This window comes from Parambassis ranga, chromosome 8, assembly GCF_900634625.1.
Source record: "Parambassis ranga chromosome 8, fParRan2.1, whole genome shotgun sequence".
Lineage (NCBI taxonomy): Eukaryota > Metazoa > Chordata > Actinopteri > Ambassidae > Parambassis > Parambassis ranga.
In genome coordinates this window covers 4,439,128-4,461,012 of record NC_041029.1, presented here as the reverse complement: position 1 = coordinate 4,461,012, position 21,885 = coordinate 4,439,128, and the positions used below count along the sequence as shown (strand labels likewise).

Below are 21,885 nucleotides of genomic sequence, written 5' to 3'. Positions count from 1 at the left end.
AAACTCCGCTCGTGCTCCCCCTCTTTGTCCATATTTGGAGTTTTGGCGGACGTGACGCTGCCAACATGGCGGCGGTCAATCTTCTGCTTATCCACCAAAATGTGTCTCACTATATCCAGACAGGAAACTATCAGGTGTCTAAGCTACCAACAGATATATCCAGCAATGTTTTTGACTTTTTAAAAAAATCACATCTAATTTATGCAGGGCAGGTGTGAAAGTAGGCATTGGTGATACCTTTCATTCGATTGTGTAGAGGCCGTCCATTTTACGTGTCCTAAAACTCAGCTGGCATTACCCCCTTTAAATCTCCTTCGCTGGTTCCAGCAAATAATTGGCAATTTGGTAAAGATAGTTAACAACAAATTTGTACAGGGAAAGTAAATACCAGGTGTGGTGTGGTGTGAGTACTACATGGGTTTTTGTCCATATTCAGCTCATCAGCATGTAACAATGGTCTTCATCTTCTGGGCTCAGCTGCTGCTGTTTCTGCCAGTGGGTTCCTCTGTGGCAGCAGCAGGCACATTTTAATCACTTGCTGGCACACAAAAAAAAGGAAGGGTGAAGGTGGAGGTGGGAGGGGGTTGGAAAAGAAGATGAGAAATATCTGCTGCTTCCTGAGAGAGTGATGAAGAGGGTAGAAGCCCCTTTAGGCTGCGTGGAGGGAAAGTGAGAGAACTGAGTAGTGTGCTCGTGTTGACTCTGCAGCAACAAATATTGAGATGAAAGATATTCACCTTGTGGAGTGAGGAGTGTGATCGGTGGACATTTATTGCCTGTGCCAAACATGGAGGCATGTGAGAGGCTTCCTGTAGAGGCGACACCTTTTACTCCACATTGTAAGGGGCTTGTTGAGATACCAGCACACTCAATGCATAAAAATAGTCATATATACATATAGTGGCCACAAAAAGCCAAATACATTTTTTCATGTTCACAGAAATCTATTAATATGCCATCTTATCTGGATCATCACCAATGCGCCGTGCCAGAGAGATACACACTCTCAACATCGAATCTAGAGGTGATCTGGCTTGTTCTGTGATAAGATATAACCTCAGTCTAAACAGACATTCACCAACATGACACAGAGAGGTCACGAAAGGTCACCTAACCCTGCCTCTTCCTGCTATGTCAGCCTACTAATTCATCAAAGTTCAGATACACCCCTGCAGAGGAATAATTAGCAGAACCTACGCAGCGACATCATTTGAGGAGACTTCAAAGGGACCACGACACATGTGTGACCCGGTTGGAGGCAAAATGCAGACACTATGAGCCAAGATGGAGGACAGCAGCAAACATCGGACACAACATTTTAAAGCATAAAACGAAAACTGAAGAAAGTAGGAAATATTACAGCAAACGGTAACTTTTTCTGAGCAGTACGGTGCACGAATCAGACTCAAATAATAATACTGATATCTGGGCTCTGTATATTGGCCAATATTTAATATCGATCCGATACCATTTCCTTTGTAGATATTACCAGAGGCTATCAAAGTTGTTGGCAAGCATTAATACCTCCATATGGTCGACTTTTTGGCTCGCTCTGTGTTGTGATTTAAATCATAGAGAAAGAAACCATTGAACTAAATAGATCAGCACCAGTACCCAATCTAGCCATCTATCAGGTCTGATATTGATATCGGAACCCTACATCTGAATGAAAATAGTGCAGAGAAAATTATTTAGGGATGTCCCGATCCGATCACGCGATCGGAAATCGGGCCCGATTACGTGATTTCAGACTCGATCAGAATCGGACATTACCTCCCGATCAGGACTCGGATATATATTTATTAGGGCTGTCAAAGTTAACGCCTTCTGTGCAGGGTGGCTCTATGTCTTGTAGCGCAGTGGTATGACAGTCGCTTTTGGTGCGACAGGTCCTGGGTTCAAGATCTTGATGTGCTGCGTGCGGTCACACACACACACACACGTTTTGCTGCAACGAGTGCCTTTATAGAAAGTATCGGATCGGGACTCGGTATCGGCAGATACTCAAAATCAAATGACTCAGACTCGGACTCGAGGGCAAAAAAACCTGATCGGGACATCCCTACATTTATTTGACGATATGTTTGTATATAGTCAAATCTCCCTGAATGAGGGCCTTCTAACAGATTTTCCTCAATGATTAGTGAAAATGGATTAAGTGTTTCAGTGTCAGCAGGTGGACATGTTTTGCATCAGCTCCTCCAATATTAACTCAAACCTTGTAAACAGTTTCAGTAGCTTGTAAATCCTCTCCCCAGGACGACGCTGTGTGCTGCTCAATTATAGCCCGCACAGTCTGTCAGCAAGTGATAGTTCTTTAGACAGCAATACAATTTCATGAGGCAATCAATACATGGTCCCGGTCTACATGACAGCCAGCTTGTTGTAAGCCAAACAGCAGATGCTTCCCTCCCTCACTTTGCATATTCACCACATGAAAGATCGCTGAGAAGCAAAGACGTCTCTCTACAAGGTACGAATAAGTAGGAGCCAGCACGGAAAAGGGGCTTTAGATGTTTGGATACATTTAATTTAGCCTTCTACGTGATTATAATTACATTAAATGCCATAAGCATGAAGAAACATGTATTAACACCTTATGGCAGGATTGCTACGGCATATTAATGAAACACGTTCACAGTCTGCGGAGGATGATTCCTAATCACAGGTGATTACCTGACCTTTTTATGTAGCACCACACAAACCGAAGCAACATTTCCACAAGGCAAAATGTCAATTCTTACAGTAATAGTCACAATTATTTAAAAAAAAAAAAACACAAATTGCAGAGAACATTAATGGATGAACTCCTCTGATTTCAAAGACCCCCATTATCTGTTCTCTCTAATAACACCCACTACAGGCCGCAGCGTTCTCTGAATGGAACAAACAACCTATTCACAATTTTAAATATGTTTGGAGTCAGCCGAGTTAATGATGTATGTTAGTCCTTTAAAAGCTTTGGCACGCTGAATCTAAATTCCAATACAAAAAGTAGCTGCATGCAACAAAATAAAGCAGTGTGGCAACTGAGAACACGGTTGTCAATCTATTTATCCATCACATAGAATGAAGTGTGACCTCATTTCTTAACGTCAACAAAGGCTGTGATAACAGTCATACTCCGTATATTCACAACTACAGGAGTCTTTGTGGACTCCACGTGTGGCCATTTCCTGCAAAAACCATACACTCTACAGAGCCTCAATCTGTGCAACTTGTCTTTCAAACCGACCAGACTACACAATTTTGTGGATGCCAGTGCAATTATGGACTTTACAGCAGTACATTAACCGCACCTTTGCACCTATGGTGACATGCATAATATAACATTATTGTTATTTTAACATAAAGACTGTTGTTTGCTGTATTGTTTAGTAAACAATAAACCACAGAGGGCAGAATCATTTGTTTGGGACTATTTTCAGAGGCGGATTAATCCTGATGAGACTACTGTGGCATCAGGACCATGTGTGTCAGAATAAATAAATACAGTGTGTGTGTGTGTGTGTGAGAGAGAGAGAGAGAGAGAGAGAGAGATAATGAAGGAACATGTCAGGCAATGCAACAATGTCACCATGATAATGGATCCTCTCTGTGGGAACATTTGAACAGTTCCTCCCTCTGCAAGGAGGAAAACTGAGACCTGACGCTGCTTCACAGTGACGACAAACACTACTGAGCAAGAAGAAGTATTTCATTAACCATCTGTTATCAGTCATATCCACGTTCCAGGTGCAGATATCCCACAGAATCCACAGTAAAGAGACAGCATGTATGAGGAGCCCTCCTCTCCTGACAGGTCTGACCAGCGAGGTCTCTGCCGAAAACAACTTCCCCACATTTCCTGACAGACACGTGCACCCCTGTTTCACCGTCACCTGCCCGCCGAAGCGGAACCGAGCCCACTCGGGTCAACTTCAACTACACAACAACGCATCACGGTGCTGGACACGCAGCCGCCACTCACAATCACGACAAAGTAACATGTGTTGATTCTTCCTATTCCTGTGTAAAAGGAGAAAACAACCTGACAGCAGCGCACACTTCACCTTTTTAGCCAAGCAGTGCCGTGACCTGAGGAGCAGCAGCAGAACCGGACATCGGAAGGGGCGGGGGCACCGCAGGTGTCCTCAACCCGGCTTTCAAACCGTCATTGCCGCTACACTCACCTGGCTGCGTGCTCCTGGACGCTCCGCGCTGAAGGGACACCGTCAGCCGCTGAGAGTCGCTCTCTCTCTGTTTCTTCCTCAGCCTCTCCTGCTCTTTTGGTGCGCGCGGCACCAGCAAAGCGCGCCACGCTGAGCCCCGCACACCGGAAACTGTGAATGTGTCTTCAAAATAAAAGCGGGGATTTTAAAATAATAATAAAAAAAATGTTTTAATGCTGGTAGTCCGTTTTATAAATGTATGATTTGTGACTTAACGCCACATTTGTTTCTACTAAGAGATTAACTGTTGAAACTAATTTTGGTCTTAATTATTTTCTTTGCATTGCGTTCACAGGAAGTCTGGAGCCTAAACTGCTCATTTCACTCAGGCACCAGTGTTACTGAATAAGAGTATGTGCTCTAAAAGATAAGTGGCGCCATTTTACCGCTCCAAAACTTTGAAGTACTGCAATTTCCCTCAGTGGTTGCTGTTGACTGTGCAGTCCTGATCCCACTGCACTTTGGGATTATAAATTATGGAGCCAGAGAGAAGCAGGAGTACCAAGAAAGAGTTTGTGACACTAGTATGATGAAAAATAAAACAAAATAAATCAAATCAAATACATAAAATAAAAAGGAGCCACATGTTTTTAGCGTCTGGCGCCCCAGAGTGGCCACAGAGTGAAAATAATCTTGTATGTGCACAAAATATATTTGTTCATATATGTGTTCATATTCACATTATTTCTCACAACTGTGATGCTGAAGCCAGATAACGTGGTATAATATACATTTAATTGAATGTCAATAGCAAAGATTCAAGTTAAAAAGGAGGATGAGAAGGAGCCGTTTAAAGCTCTGAAACACTGATGGTGATTACTTAAATCCTTTAAAATAGGCTAAAATGGCTTTTAGGATTTTTTTTTTTCTAAACAGATAAACGGTTTAAAATCAGGGGGACCTGATTCATTCAGCTGTAATAACATGGATGTAACACTAGAGGGCTCTCTGTGTCCATAGTAGAAGTTCTTTATTGGGCCTGGAGTTCCACATCACTGGTGTCTGAGTTTGAGTCGCTGCAAGGACTCTCACACATCATTCCTCTTTACACATTATGGGTTGTGTGGTCTTTTTGCAGTGTCAGCATAATATTGATAAATGTGTTGGTATAAAGTTTATATAAACAGGGATCTTTGTCATCACTGCTTCCCTTCACACATGACAGTAGACTTTCTGAAAGTGCCAGCTCCATCACCCCCCCTCACCCTGACAGACACCCCCATCTCCACAGTGGACTCTTTCCGCTTCCTGGGTACCACCATCACCCAGGACCTCAAGTGGGAGCTCACCATCAGCTCCCTCATCAAAAAGGCCCAGCAGAGGATGTACTTCCTGCGGCAGCTGAGGAAACTCAAGGTGCCAGCCAGGATGATGGTTCAGTTCTACACGGCCATCATTGAGTCCATCCTCACCTCCTCCATCACAGTGTGGTACGCTGGGGCCACTGCCAGGGACAGGCACAGACTGCAGCGTGTTGTGCGCTCTGCTGAGAAGGTGATCGGCTGCAGCCTGCCATCTATCGAGGACCTGTACGTCTCCAGGACTCTGAGGCGTGCAGGTCGGATCACAGCTGACCCTTCTCACCCTGGACACGGACTCTTTGAGCCACTCCCCTCAGGCAGGAGGTTACGGTCCATTCGGACCAGAACCTCACGCCACAAGAACAGCTTCTTCCCCTCTGCTGTTGGACTGTTAAACTGTAATTAATGCACTGCTCTGCACTGTCACTTCACAAGGACACTTTAGTATAGCCACTGCACAATGATGACTATTTGCACTGTTTACTCCATCTTGCACTACTTGCACACTAGTACCACCTCACCGACCCATGTGGTACCTGTTACATTATTACATTATTACACTGTTCCATTTGTTCATATAAGGGTCTCTGTTTACCATTTCATCTGCCATTCATTTTGTGTTCTGTTCATTGTATGTCTGTTATGTCATGTAAATTTAGCCTTACTTTAGTTTATTTACTTAATTTTATCTTAGTTTTATCTTATTTCATGTTAATTATTATTATATGTTCTTTGTATGCACCAATCACTAAGGCAAATTCCTAGTAATGTGTACCCCCTTCACTTACATGGCAATAAACACGATTCTGATTCTGATTCTGATTCTGACATGATGTATCATACGCACCCAGGACGTTTATTTAAGTGAATGTAGTGTCACTGCGTCTTTGTTAATGACTGTGGGTCAGGTATGTATTGACCCCGCCGTAACTCAAAGGTCAGTAATTGATCCTTGCTGATATCATTGATTTCCTGTTCGGAGTTGATTGATTGGTGACTTATTGATTGTGCTGAAAATGATGCCTACTATTGATGGCAGCTGGAAAGCTGTAACAGATTACTAATAATCTTCTGAAGCCTTGAGAGACAATGACTATTCCTGTGGAATTGATTACCTGCTGAATTACACAATGTTTTTCTGTAAACTGTCCAGGCCTCACTGATCTGATGCCATTATACAACAACCATGCTACACATACCAAACAAAAAACTCTCTCTCCCTTAGTCTGGGGTCATTATCAGGGCCTGATATGAGGATGGAAACCAGGGCAGCGGCATACCTACTGTGAGATTACCACTATCTCCTGAGAGATGATGATGGAAGTTGAATGAATGTGTGTGCGTGCTAACGTGATGCTAACGTGATGCTAACAGGCTCTTTCTGCATTTTGAAGCAGTTTTTCTTCCATTTACCGTTGATCTGATCTGACAAACTTGATGTGGATACAAAGACTTTGTTCTTGTCGATGGTCGTTATCATTATGGGCGCTGCTAAACATGCTGCGTTGTCTCTCTGTTGTTGTAGCTGAGGACGAGCAGAGCAGCGTCGTCTGTCATAGACCTGCTGCTGTTGTCATTGTTCAGTTTACTGCTGCTCTCTTTATGTCTTGCTGTAATTACTGTACATTGTGTAATTGTGATATTCTCTCCACAGCTCTGTGATCTTATGACCAGACGCTGCACCAGACCAGTCTTCACCTGCCTGAGGACAGCACGTGATAATAATTGTTATCACTGTTTTTGTTCTATCCTGTATATGTAATGCATTTTATTCAAATCCAAATACAGTAAACTGTTGCCAGCATATCTGGGTTTCATTATTTGTGCAGCATTTTAAAATAACAAATGTAAGACATTGAATGTTTAATGCAACAGACCACACACACAGTTACAGTTTTTCAGTGAACAGATTATTCTCATGTATGATCAACAAAAACAAAAAAAGAACAGAAGCACCAAACATGTTAGAAGCTGAAGAAATAACAGGTCAGTTCCAGGTGTGGGACGCCTCCCTGCTACACAGGCAAAGCCAGTCTGGTTGGCCTGGTCCGCAGTGTCTAGCTGAAGAAGAGAAGTCAGCTCCTCATACGCCATGACGCCTCCTTCCGTTCTTTCTTTTCTTGCTTCTCTCTCTCCTTGCGATCCTTCTTTTCTTGCTTCTCTCTCTCCTTGCAATCCTTCTTTTCTTGCTTCTCTCTCTCCTCACGTTCTTTCTTTTCCTGCTTCTCTCTCTCCTTGCGATCCTTCTTTTCTTGCTTCTCTCTCTCCTCACGTTCTTTCTTTTCCTGCTTCTCTCTCTTCTTGCGATCCTTCTTTTCTTGTTTCTCCCTCTGCTCACGTTCTTTCTGCAGCTTCTTATCTGCCTTTTTTTGCTCCTTCTTGGAAATCTTAGGCTCGCTGAGTTCCTCTTCCAGGAGCCTCTTCTCCTCTCTAACCTCGTTAAGGAGCTGCTGCATGCTCTCAAGGCTTTCGTCTTTAACTGCGAGCACCTCTTCCAGGTGCAGCAGTCGTGTGTGCATCACCTCTGCGCTCTCCTTCAGTTGGCAGTCGAGAGCGTTTTTTTTACTGGTCATAGTGATGATGATGTCTTTATCCTCTTCTACGTGGGAGTGCAGAGTGCTAAGTTTACAGGTCATATCAACACACCTCCTGTCCAAAATTATAGACCATCTCATAGAAACAGCTTTGTAGACCTGCAGCTCTTCCACAGTGTGTCTGAGGCACCGATTTTTATCGTTGGCTTCTTTGAGCTGCACATCCATAAACTGTTGTTGTGAATACATGTACTCATGCATGCCTGCCAATGCACGCTGTTTAATGGCCAGATCCTCCTTTAATGCTGCTGCCTGCTCCTCCCACTTTTGCTCCTTGTGGGCCATCTTCTTTTTTAGAGAAGCCAGGTCGGCACGCAGCTGATCGTTTTCTGCATGTAGCAGAGCAGCACTCTCGCTCCTGAACATATCTTTATCGTTGAAGAAATGATTGTGAATGCTGGAAATATTGTTCTGCTGTGTTCTAAGAAATAGTCCTCGCTCAATGGAAAATAATCCTGAATGCTTGAATCACTGTGTGCCAAAATGCTCTTGTTTGGTTGTCGCCGTGGAGCTTAGTTCAGTGTTTTGTTTTGATTGTGGTGTGCCGTCTCCATGGTAACTTCACCCGGTTAGTACGGTAAAATAACACATGAGACGTTTCAGTATATTCACGGCATTCAGATTTGTGATTTTAACAACTAGCTAGCTAGTATGGTATCCAATGATACCAGATGTCGCCTTTCCCTTTAAGCCTCACAGCATGGGATGTCCTGTCCACCATCTGATTTGGTCCAGTCCACCTAGGCTCCGACCACTTCCTTTTTATCACCTTCAGGAGGGCCCACTCGGCTGTGTGTGGTGTGGCTCCGCCTGGACTCTCCGTCTCTCCTTTCACCTGTAATGCAAAAGCTGACACCAAAGCTTTAAATTCATTATATTATGGTTTCTATTAACACCATACTGCATACTCTTTCAGTCTCAGCGGGCCAGCTGGTCCGGGAAACTGTAGACCTGCAAGAAGCTCATAGGTTGTAAATCATATGGTTATTAACAGAACATCATACACACATCAAGTCAATAGAAAATATTTGAACCCATGTTAATTTGGTCTGTGCACAGATTTTAGCCCATTTTTTGTTTTAGGTTTTAGTTTCATCCTTTCCACTTTTCCCTGTGACTGTGGCTGATATACTGCACCATACCTATGTTTTAGGCCTAAAGCCTGCTCCACCTTGCAACCCCCCTGCAGAACCTGGGTCAAATACATTAATACCTGTCTCACCCTCTTTTTTTCTGGAACAGAACACCATTCACAACTCCACCTGTTTCAGAAACATCCAGATAAAATGGAGCTAAGTGATCTAGGTGAGCCAGATCGGTGGAAGTTGAGACAATGAAAGAGACAAGAGTACAGGAGGCACAAAACCTATATCAGTAAATGATGAAGACCGTATGCTGTGCGATAGTGTGGCTAACATCTCCTGAGCCTTATTATGCCTCTACTGTATGAATGGTAACCTAATAAGCTTTAAAGGATGAAGAATTCTAAACACCTATCCTCTGTGATGGCCTATTCATTAGAAATAGCTTTTCCTAACCATGGAGCCTAATTCTGTAATATTATGTGTGGAACAATGACTAAGCAAACAAGTGGCACACTATTATCTGCCATTTTGAGCCATTTAAACTATTCTGGTGTTAACTATACGTCAGCAGCTACTCCCTCCTCAGCCACAAACAAGACAGAAAACGAGTCCAGCAGATATCTTCACAAGACATCTGTATCGTAGTGGTTCTCATCAGCCACTGTCCAGTTACTCCAACACTCTGGGAGCATAAAAAGTCTGTCCAGTAACAAATGTCCCTATTAATCCATCTGGGGAGCACATAATGGAGGTTCCAGTCTCTGGGCATCAGATTCACTGGTGATGAGCTGGAGCGAATGAAACAATGACTGTGGTGCTGGCCTGCTGACACAGTTTTACAAGTTCTGTGAATGGCAGATGTTGCCAACCGACGGAATAATGTGAGATGCCACTTCCCTGGGGAGGATACCAGGGAGCTCCTTGTGGTCACTCACGGGGCTGCTTGTAGTGACAGTCTCTTTCCCAGTGGCCAGGTTTTCCACAGTAGAAGCAGTCACCCCCACTCATACCGCTGTATCCACCCCTTCCATGCCCCCCTCCCCCACGGCCACCCTCTTTTCCCCTCCAGTTACTTCCTCTATGATGTTGGCCCAAGGTGGCGTTAAATACATATCAGGATTACCCACAACTGGGGACTGTGGCTGGGGTGGGGGAGCAGGCTGAGGTACTCAGTTGTTTTCTATATGTAAATTCATATGGTGTACAACATGTCTCTCCCAATCAACAGAATCACTTCCTGGTAAATCAGGGTCATTTTTCAGGGCCTGCTGAAGCAACAGGGGAAGCCCCTCCTCTGTTTCCTGTCTATACCAGTGCTGCTGGGCACCAGGTTGACTAGAGTTCACTCCTGTCTGTCTGTCTGTTACTCGCCCCCTCCCATCAGGGACAGTCATGATGGGGTACATCCCAGCGGTGGGGTCTGAGGCGAGGCAGAAGCTACAGCAGAGGCGGGTGAATAGGGAGGCGGTATCTCAGCCCCCTGAGTTCTCTCGCTCTCTACTTCCTGTTTAATGTCAGTGGTACTACCGGACTCCTCACAATCATCATCTATGCAGCACAGATATGCCTGATATAGAATCTTACGTCTCTCCTCATCTGCCTTCACTGCCTTCTTCAACTCAGCTGTCTCTAACACTAATAATCTAATAATCTCCTCCTTTCTCTCGCTCTCTAGTCTAACTTTATTCTCCGCTGTTGCAATCACACTGGTTAGCGACTGTCCCCGTGACCGTGGGAATAAAACGCTCTATGAAAAGATTTATTCTCATGAATTTATCAGAGTTATCAGAAAAGGGTCCAGACAGAATCATCATTCCGTCTGGTTTCGGACCTCCATTTTGGTGATGTACAGAATCCACATTAGAGTTCTGTACAGGCTGTGTTAGTCAGAATAATCAGCAGTGTATGGTGTGCATGACTGAGGTGTGTGCATGCAGGACCCAAACAAACCAGGACCCTGAGACTTGGAGGAGGAAGAGTCTAGGTCCCAGCTAAACATGGGCCTAACAGCTACAGTAGTGTTGGAAAGCTTGTAAAGCTGTCTGTGTTTCTGCAGAAATATACAGTTTTGAAATAAATGGCCTCATCCATGGACCGGTCCAGGTCCAGGTCCAGGTCCAGGTCCAGCAGAGCGTGCAGTGTGATGCTGCTTTGTTCTTGAACACATGCAGATGTGTGAATAATGTGAGTGTGAGCTGTGACATGGAGAAGAGTCTTGGACAGTTAGAGACGTCCTCTTACCTCTGAGCTGTGGTCCGGCTCTCATGGTCCCCACACAGAGTCCTCTTAGAGGGAGGGACTCCCTCCTCTCTGTCCTCACACTGACTCATAGCACTCATAGCTCATCCACCTTCATGTGTGGAGCTTCATGTGTGAGCTTCGAGCGAGCGTAAAACACCGTAAAGAGAACCGTCGGTGCTGGTCGAAGCTGGTCGAAGCTGGAGGAGGTGACGTCAGTGTCATCCCACAAAGTCCAGCTCATGCTGAAGCCTGACTGTTTGTCACATGGCCCCAGGAGACGTTAGGTTGATGTTAAATCAACTTAGAAACGTTGGGAGGAAGCTGCTGTTTACTGTCAGTTACAGTAGACGGTCTTATTTGTCTGACGACATGTTGTTGCCTTTTCTGCTCCCTCCCCACACACAATGGACATGAGGAGATTCTAACAAAGACACGGAGAGTTAGAGTTGTTTTCAGCATTAACCCATGTTGTAATAAGGGCCAGGTTAGCTCCTGTTAGCCTGCTAGCTTCAGCCTCGCCGAGCCAGTGCACACAGCCACCTGCTCCTATTCTTATCAGCAAGAATAAAACACATGTGATGGACGTCAGGACACAGTGGAGCATTATATGAACAGGGACACACTGATGCAGCAGATGAGGCAGCGCATCATTATAAACACATCCACAACGTTTGTTGTGAATTAAGTAGTTTTATAAGCAAATAAAAATAAAGACATGCATTTATTTGTAAGTTAGTATTTTTAGTGTTTCAGTATTATCTGCATTAAGCAGTTTGGTTCATTTTTCTATGGGATTTGCCAGTTTTTTGTCTCTGTAAATGAGAGAAGGCCTCAGATATGGAGGCTGTTAGTGTAGTAGCACCAGTATGTTTGACAAAACTGTTGTTTCACTTGGAATTAGTTTCTGTTTGTCACCGAGTTTTTGTTGAATCTGTCTCTGAAATAGTCATGAAGTGTTTACTTCTGTAGGTAAAATAGTTTAACAACCTGCTAAAATCCACAGGAAAACGCAACTACTTCATATTATTATATTATATTTCATAATATACTGATGTACTTTTTTTCACCACCCACCCACAGAAGGTGTCCCCCCCCACAGTTTTAATGCTTCCTACGCCACTGGCTAACGTGATGCTAACGTGATGCTAACAGGCTCTTTCTGCATTTTGAAGCAGTTTTTCTTCCATTTACCGTTGATCTGATCTGACAAACTTGATGTGGATACAAAGACTTTGTTCTTGTCGATGGTCGTTATCATTATGGGTGCTGCTAAACATGCTGCGTTGTCTCTCTGTTGTTGTAGCTGAGGACGAGCAGAGCAGCGTCGTCTGTCATAGACCTGCTGCTGTTGTCATTGTTCAGTTTACTGCTGCTCTCTTTATGTCTTGCTGTAATTACTGTACATTGTGTAATTGTGATATTCTCTCCACAGCTCTGTGATCTTATGACCAGATGCTGCACCAGACCAGTCTTCACCTGCCTGAGGACAGCACGTGATAATAATTGTTATCACTGTTTTTGTTCTATCCTGTATATGTAATGCATTTTATTCAAATCCAAATACAGTAAACTGTTGCCAGCATATCTGGGTTTCATTATTTGTGCAGCATTTTAAAATAACAAATGTAAGACATTGAATGTTTAATGCAACAGACCACACACACAGTTACAGTTTTTCAGTGAACAGATTATTCTCATGTATGATCAACAAAAACAAAAAAAGAACAGAAGCACCAAACATGTTAGAAGCTGAAGAAATAACAGGTCAGTTCCAGGTGTGGGACGCCTCCCTGCTACACAGGCAAAGCCAGTCTGGTTGGCCTGGTCCGCAGTGTCTAGCTGAAGAAGAGAAGTCAGCTCCTCATACGCCATGACGCCTCCTTCCGTTCTTTCTTTTCTTGCTTCTCTCTCTCCTTGCGATCCTTCTTTTCTTGCTTCTCTCTCTCCTTGCAATCCTTCTTTTCTTGCTTCTCTCTCTCCTTGCAATCCTTCTTTTCCTGCTTCTCTCTCTCCTTGCGATCCTTCTTTTCTTGCTTCTCTCTCTCCTTGCAATCCTTCTTTTCCTGCTTCTCTCTCTTCTTGCGATCCTTCTTTTCTTGTTTCTCCCTCTGCTCACGTTCTTTCTGCAGCTTCTTATCTGCCTTTTTTTGCTCCTTCTTGGAAATCTTAGGCTCGCTGAGTTCCTCTTCCAGGAGCCTCTTCTCCTCTCTAACCTCGTTAAGGAGCTGCTGCATGCTCTCAAGGCTTTCGTCTTTAACTGCGAGCACCTCTTCCAGGTGCAGCAGTCGTGTGTGCATCACCTCTGCGCTCTCCTTCAGTTGGCAGTCGAGAGCGTTTTTTTTACTGGTCATAGTGATGATGATGTCTTTATCCTCTTCTACGTGGGAGTGCAGAGTGCTAAGTTTACAGGTCATATCAACACACCTCCTGTCCAAAATTATAGACCATCTCATAGAAACAGCTTTGTAGACCTGCAGCTCTTCCACAGTGTGTCTGAGGCACCGATTTTTATCGTTGGCTTCTTTGAGCTGCACATCCATAAACTGTTGTTGTGAATACATGTACTCATGCATGCCTGCCAATGCACGCTGTTTAATGGCCAGATCCTCCTTTAATGCTGCTGCCTGCTCCTCCCACTTTTGCTCCTTGTGGGCCATCTTCTTTTTTAGAGAAGCCAGGTCGGCACGCAGCTGATCGTTTTCTGCACGTAGCAGAGCAGCACTCTCGCTCCTGAACATATCTTTATCGTTGAAGAAATGATTGTGAATGCTGGAAATATTGTTCTGCTGTGTTCTAAGAAATAGTCCTCGCTCAATGGAAAATAATCCTGAATGCTTGAATCACTGTGTGCCAAAATGCTCTTGTTTGTGTACTAAGCTCCACGGCGACAACCTTTGATGACATCAAAGGTTGTCGCCGTGGAGCTTAGTTCAGTGTTTTGTTTTGATTGTGGTGTGCCGTCTCCATGGTAACTTCACCCGGTTAGTACGGTAAAATAACACATGAGACGTTTCAGTATATTCACGGCATTCAGATTTGTGATTTTAACAACTAGCTAGCTAGTATGGTATCCAATGATACCAGATGTCGCCTTTCCCTTTAAGCCTCACCGCATGGGATGTCCTGTCCACCATCTGATTTGGTCCAGTCCACCTAGGCTCCGACCACTTCCTTTTTATCACCTTCAGGAGGGCCCACTCGGCTGTGTGTGGTGTGGCTCCGCCTGGACTCTCCGTCTCTCCTTTCACCTGTAATGCAAAAGCTGACACCAAAGCTTTAAATTCATTATATTATGGTTTCTATTAACACCATACTGCATACTCTTTCAGTCTCAGCGGGCCAGCTGGTCCGGGAAACTGTAGACCTGCAAGAAGCTCATAGGTTGTAAATCATATGGTTATTAACAGAACATCATACACACATCAAGTCAATAGAAAATATTTGAACCCATGTTAATTTGGTCTGTGCACAGATTTTAGCCCATTTTTTGTTTTAGGTTTTAGTTTCATCCTTTCCACTTTTCCCTGTGACTGTGGCTGATATACTGCACCATACCTATGTTTTAGGCCTAAAGCCTGCTCCACCTTGCAACCCCCCTGCAGAACCTGGGTCAAATACATTAATACCTGTCTCACCCTCTTTTTTTCTGGAACAGAACACCATTCACAACTCCACCTGTTTCAGAAACATCCAGATAAAATGGAGCTAAGTGATCTAGGTGAGCCAGATCGGTGGAAGTTGAGACAATGAAAGAGACAAGAGTACAGGAGGCACAAAACCTATATCAGTAAATGATGAAGACCGTATGCTGTGCGATAGTGTGGCTAACATCTCCTGAGCCTTATTATGCCTCTACTGTATGAATGGTAACCTAATAAGCTTTAAAGGATGAAGAATTCTAAACACCTATCCTCTGTGATGGCCTATTCATTAGAAATAGCTTTTCCTAACCATGGAGCCTAATTCTGTAATATTATGTGTGGAACAATGACTAAGCAAACAAGTGGCACACTATTATCTGCCATTTTGAGCCATTTAAACTATTCTGGTGTTAACTATACATCAGCAGCTACTCCCTCCTCAGCCACAAACAAGACAGAAAACGAGTCCAGCAGATATCTTCACAAGACATCTGTATCGTAGTGGTTCTCATCAGCCACTGTCCAGTTACTCCAACACTCTGGGAGCATAAAAAGTCTGTCCAGTAACAAATGTCCCTATTAATCCATCTGGGGAGCACATAATGGAGGTTCCAGTCTCTGGGCATCAGATTCACTGGTGATGAGCTGGAGCGAATGAAACAATGACTGTGGTGCTGGCCTGCTGACACAGTTTTACAAGTTCTGTGAATGGCAGATGTTGCCAACCGACGGAATAATGTGAGATGCCACTTCCCTGGGGAGGATACCAGGGAGCTCCTTGTGGTCACTCACAGGGCTGCTTGTAGTGACAGTCTCTTTCCCAGTGGCCAGGTTTTCCACAGTAGAAGCAGTCACCCCCACTCATACCGCTGTATCCACCCCTTCCATGCCCCCCTCCCCCACGGCCACCCTCTTTTCCCCTCCAGTTACTTCCTCTATGATGTTGGCCCAAGGTGGCGTTAAATACATATCAGGATTACCCACAACTGGGGACTGTGGCTGGGGTGGGGGAGCAGGCTGAGGTACTCAGTTGTTTTCTATATGTAAATTCATATGGTGTACAACATGTCTCTCCCAATCAACAGAATCACTTCCTGGTAAATCAGGGTCATTTTTCAGGGCCTGCTGAAGCAACAGGGGAAGCCCCTCCTCTGTTTCCTGTCTATACCAGTGCTGCTGGGCACCAGGTTGACTAGAGTTCACTCCTGTCTGTCTGTCTGTTACTCGCCCCCTCCCATCAGGGACAGTCATGATGGGGTACATCCCAGCGGTGGGGTCTGAGGCGAGGCAGAAGCTACAGCAGAGGCGGGTGAATAGGGAGGCGGTATCTCAGCCCCCTGAGTTCTCTCGCTCTCTACTTCCTGTTTAATGTCAGTGGTACTACCGGACTCCTCACAATCATCATCTATGCAGCACAGATATGCCTGATATAGAATCTTACGTCTCTCCTCATCTGCCTTCACTGCCTTCTTCAACTCAGCTGTCTCTAACACTAATAATCTAATAATCTCCTCCTTTCTCTCGCTCTCTAGTCTAACTTTATTCTCCGCTGTTGCAATCACACTGGTTAGCGACTGTCCCCGTGACCGTGGGAATAAAACGCTCTATGAAAAGATTTATTCTCATGAATTTATCAGAGTTATCAGAAAAGGGTCCAGACAGAATCATCATTCCGTCTGGTTTCGGACCTCCATTTTGGTGATGTACAGAATCCACATTAGAGTTCTGTACAGGCTGTGTTAGTCAGAATAATCAGCAGTGTATGGTGTGCATGACTGAGGTGTGTGCATGCAGGACCCAAACAAACCAGGACCCTGAGACTTGGAGGAGGAAGAGTCTAGGTCCCAGCTAAACATGGGCCTAACAGCTACAGTAGTGTTGGAAAGCTTGTAAAGCTGTCTGTGTTTCTGCAGAAATATACAGTTTTGAAATAAATGGCCTCATCCATGGACCGGTCCAGGTCCAGGTCCAGGTCCAGGTCCAGCAGAGCGTGCAGTGTGATGCTGCTTTGTTCTTGAACACATGCAGATGTGTGAATAATGTGAGTGTGAGCTGTGACATGGAGAAGAGTCTTGGACAGTTAGAGACGTCCTCTTACCTCTGAGCTGTGGTCCGGCTCTCATGGTCCCCACACAGAGTCCTCTTAGAGGGAGGGACTCCCTCCTCTCTGTCCTCACACTGACTCATAGCACTCATAGCTCATCCACCTTCATGTGTGGAGCTTCATGTGTGAGCTTCGAGCGAGCGTAAAACACCGTAAAGAGAACCGTCGGTGCTGGTCGAAGCTGGTCGAAGCTGGAGGAGGTGACGTCAGTGTCATCCCACAAAGTCCAGCTCATGCTGAAGCCTGACTGTTTGTCACATGGCCCCAGGAGACGTTAGGTTGATGTTAAATCAACTTAGAAACGTTGGGAGGAAGCTGCTGTTTACTGTCAGTTACAGTAGACGGTCTTATTTGTCTGACGACATGTTGTTGCCTTTTCTGCTCCCTCCCCACACACAATGGACATGAGGAGATTCTAACAAAGACACGGAGAGTTAGAGTTGTTTTCAGCATTAACCCATGTTGTAATAAGGGCCAGGTTAGCTCCTGTTAGCCTGCTAGCTTCAGCCTCGCCGAGCCAGTGCACACAGCCACCTGCTCCTATTCTTATCAGCAAGAATAAAACACATGTGATGGACGTCAGGACACAGTGGAGCATTATATGAACAGGGACACACTGATGCAGCAGATGAGGCAGCGCATCATTATAAACACATCCACAACGTTTGTTGTGAATTAAGTAGTTTTATAAGCAAATAAAAATAAAGACATGCATTTATTTGTAAGTTAGTATTTTTAGTGTTTCAGTATTATCTGCATTAAGCAGTTTGGTTCATTTTTCTATGGGATTTGCCAGTTTTTTGTCTCTGTAAATGAGAGAAGGCCTCAGATATGGAGGCTGTTAGTGTAGTAGCACCAGTATGTTTGACAAAACTGTTGTTTCACTTGGAATTAGTTTCTGTTTGTCACCGAGTTTTTGTTGAATCTGTCTCTGAAATAGTCATGAAGTGTTTACTTCTGTAGGTAAAATAGTTTAACAACCTGCTAAAATCCACAGGAAAACGCAACTACTTCATATTATTATATTATATTTCATAATATACTGATGTACTTTTTTTCACCACCCACCCACAGAAGGTGTCCCCCCCCACAGTTTTAATGCTTCCTACGCCACTGGCTAACGTGATGCTAACGTGATGCTAACAGGCTCTTTCTGCATTTTGAAGCAGTTTTTCTTCCATTTACCGTTGATCTGATCTGACAAACTTGATGTGGATACAAAGACTTTGTTCTTGTCGATGGTCATTATCATTATGGGTGCTGCTAAACATGCTGCGTTGTCTCTCTGTTGTTGTAGCTGAGGACGAGCAGAGCAGCGTCGTCTGTCATAGACCTGCTGCTGTTGTCATTGTTCAGTTTACTGCTGCTCTCTTTATGTCTTGCTGTAATTACTGTACATTGTGTAATTGTGATATTCTCTCCACAGCTCTGTGATCTTATGACCAGACGCTGCACCAGACCAGTCTTCACCTGCCTGAGGACAGCACGTGATAATAATTGTTATCACTGTTTTTGTTCTATCCTGTATATGTAATGCATTTTATTCAAATCCAAATACAGTAAACTGTTGCCAGCATATCTGGGTTTCATTATTTGTGCAGCATTTTAAAATAACAAATGTAAGACATTGAATGTTTAATGCAACAGACCACACACACAGTTACAGTTTTTCAGTGAACAGATTATTCTCATGTATGATCAACAAAAACAAAAAAAGAACAGAAGCACCAAACATGTTAGAAGCTGAAGAAATAACAGGTCAGTTCCAGGTGTGGGACGCCTCCCTGCTACACAGGCAAAGCCAGTCTGGTTGGCCTGGTCCGCAGTGTCTAGCTGAAGAAGAGAAGTCAGCTCCTCATACGCCATGACGCCTCCTTCCGTTCTTTCTTTTCTTGCTTCTCTCTCTCCTTGCGATCCTTCTTTTCTTGCTTCTCTCTCTCCTTGCAATCCTTCTTTTCTTGCTTCTCTCTCTCCTCACTTTCTTTCTTTTCCTGCTTCTCTCTCTCCTTGCGATCCTTCTTTTCTTGCTTCTCTCTCTCCTTGCAATCCTTCTTTTCCTGCTTCTCTCTCTCCTTGCGATCCTTCTTTTCTTGCTTCTCTCTCTCCTTGCAATCCTTCTTTTCTTGCTTCTCTCTCTCCTTGCGATCCTTCTTTTCTTGCTTCTCTCTCTCCTTGCAATCCTTCTTTTCCTGCTTCTCTCTCTTCTTGCGATCCTTCTTTTCTTGTTTCTCCCTCTGCTCACGTTCTTTCTGCAGCTTCTTATCTGCCTTTTTTTGCTCCTTCTTGGAAATCTTAGGCTCGCTGAGTTCCTCTTCCAGGAGCCTCTTCTCCTCTCTAACCTCGTTAAGGAGCTGCTGCATGCTCTCAAGGCTTTCGTCTTTAACTGCGAGCACCTCTTCCAGGTGCAGCAGTCGTGTGTGCATCACCTCTGCGCTCTCCTTCAGTTGGCAGTCGAGAGCGTTTTTTTTACTGGTCATAGTGATGATGATGTCTTTATCCTCTTCTACGTGGGAGTGCAGAGTGCTAAGTTTACAGGTCATATCAACACACCTCCTGTCCAAAATTATAGACCATCTCATAGAAACAGCTTTGTAGACCTGCAGCTCTTCCACAGTGTGTCTGAGGCACCGATTTTTATCGTTGGCTTCTTTGAGCTGCACATCCATAAACTGTTGTTGTGAATACATGTCCTCATGCATGCCTGCCAATGCACGCTGTTTAATGGCCAGATCCTCCTTTAATGCTGCTGCCTGCTCCTCCCACTTTTGCTCCTTGTGGGCCATCTTCTTTTTTAGAGAAGCCAGGTCGGCACGCAGCTGATCGTTTTCTGCACGTAGCAGAGCAGCACTCTCGCTCCTGAACATATCTTTATCGTTGAAGAAATGATTGTGAATGCTGGAAATATTGTTCTGCTGTGTTCTAAGAAATAGTCCTCGCTCAATGGAAAATAATCCTGAATGCTTGAATCACTGTGTGCCAAAATGCTCTTGTTTGTGTACTAAGCTCCACGGCGACAACCTTTGATGTCATCAAAGGTTGTCGCCGTGGAGCTTAGTTCAGTGTTTTGTTTTGATTGTGGTGTGCCGTCTCCATGGTAACTTCACCCGGTTAGTACGGTAAAATAACACATGAGACGTTTCAGTATATTCACGGCATTCAGATTTGTGATTTTAACAACTAGCTAGCTAGTATGGTATCCAATGATACCAGATGTCGCCTTTCCCTTTAAGCCTCACCGCATGGGATGTCCTGTCCACCATCTGATTTGGTCCAGTCCACCTAGGCTCCGACCACTTCCTTTTTATCACCTTCAGGAGGGCCCACTCGGCTGTGTGTGGTGTGGCTCCGCCTGGACTCTCCGTCTCTCCTTTCACCTGTAATGCAAAAGCTGACACCAAAGCTTTAAATTCATTATATTATGGTTTCTATTAACACCATACTGCATACTCTTTCAGTCTCAGCGGGCCAGCTGGTCCGGGAAACTGTAGACCTTCAAGAAGCTCATAGGTTGTAAATCATATGGTTATTAACAGAACATCATACACACATCAAGTCAATAGAAAATATTTGAACCCATGTTAATTTGGTCTGTGCACAGATTTTAGCCCATTTTTTGTTTTAGGTTTTAGTTTCATCCTTTCCACTTTTCCCTGTGACTGTGGCTGATATACTGCACCATACCTATGTTTTAGGCCTAAAGCCTGCTCCACCTTGCAACCCCCCTGCAGAACCTGGGTCAAATACATTAATACCTGTCTCACCCTCTTTTTTTCTGGAACAGAACACCATTCACAACTCCACCTGTTTCAGAAACATCCAGATAAAATGGAGCTAAGTGATCTAGGTGAGCCAGATCGGTGGAAGTTGAGACAATGAAAGAGACAAGAGTACAGGAGGCACAAAACCTATATCAGTAAATGATGAAGACCGTATGCTGTGCGATAGTGTGGCTAACATCTCCTGAGCCTTATTATGCCTCTACTGTATGAATGGTAACCTAATAAGCTTTAAAGGATGAAGAATTCTAAACACCTATCCTCTGTGATGGCCTATTCATTAGAAATAGCTTTTCCTAACCATGGAGCCTAATTCTGTAATATTATGTGTGGAACAATGACTAAGCAAACAAGTGGCACACTATTATCTGCCATTTTGAGCCATTTAAACTATTCTGGTGTTAACTATACGTCAGCAGCTACTCCCTCCTCAGCCACAAACAAGACAGAAAACGAGTCCAGCAGATATCTTCACAAGACATCTGTATCGTAGTGGTTCTCATCAGCCACTGTCCAGTTACTCCAACACTCTGGGAGCATAAAAAGTCTGTCCAGTAACAAATGTCCCTATTAATCCATCTGGGGAGCACATAATGGAGGTTCCAGTCTCTGGGCATCAGATTCACTGGTGATGAGCTGGAGCGAATGAAACAATGACTGTGGTGCTGGCCTGCTGACACAGTTTTACAAGTTCTGTGAATGGCAGATGTTGCCAACCGACGGAATAATGTGAGATGCCACTTCCCTGGGGAGGATACCAGGGAGCTCCTTGTGGTCACTCACGGGGCTGCTTGTAGTGACAGTCTCTTTCCCAGTGGCCAGGTTTTCCACAGTAGAAGCAGTCACCCCCACTCATACCGCTGTATCCACCCCTTCCATGCCCCCCTCCCCCACGGCCACCCTCTTTTCCCCTCCAGTTACTTCCTCTATGA

At 44.4% G+C, this 21,885-nt stretch overlaps 1 protein-coding gene across 1 annotated transcript in view; it reads right to left on the bottom strand.

The window, feature by feature from the left end:
• Window positions 1-4,261, bottom strand: part of rbfox1 (RNA binding fox-1 homolog 1) — a 139,628-nt gene extending 135,367 nt beyond the window's left edge. The window contains exon 1 of the mRNA XM_028412597.1: window positions 4,173-4,261. The gene's annotated coding sequence lies outside the window, so the exon portion shown is untranslated. The remainder of the gene's footprint in view (window positions 1-4,172) is intronic.
• Between the last annotated feature and the right edge of the window lie 17,624 nt (window positions 4,262-21,885).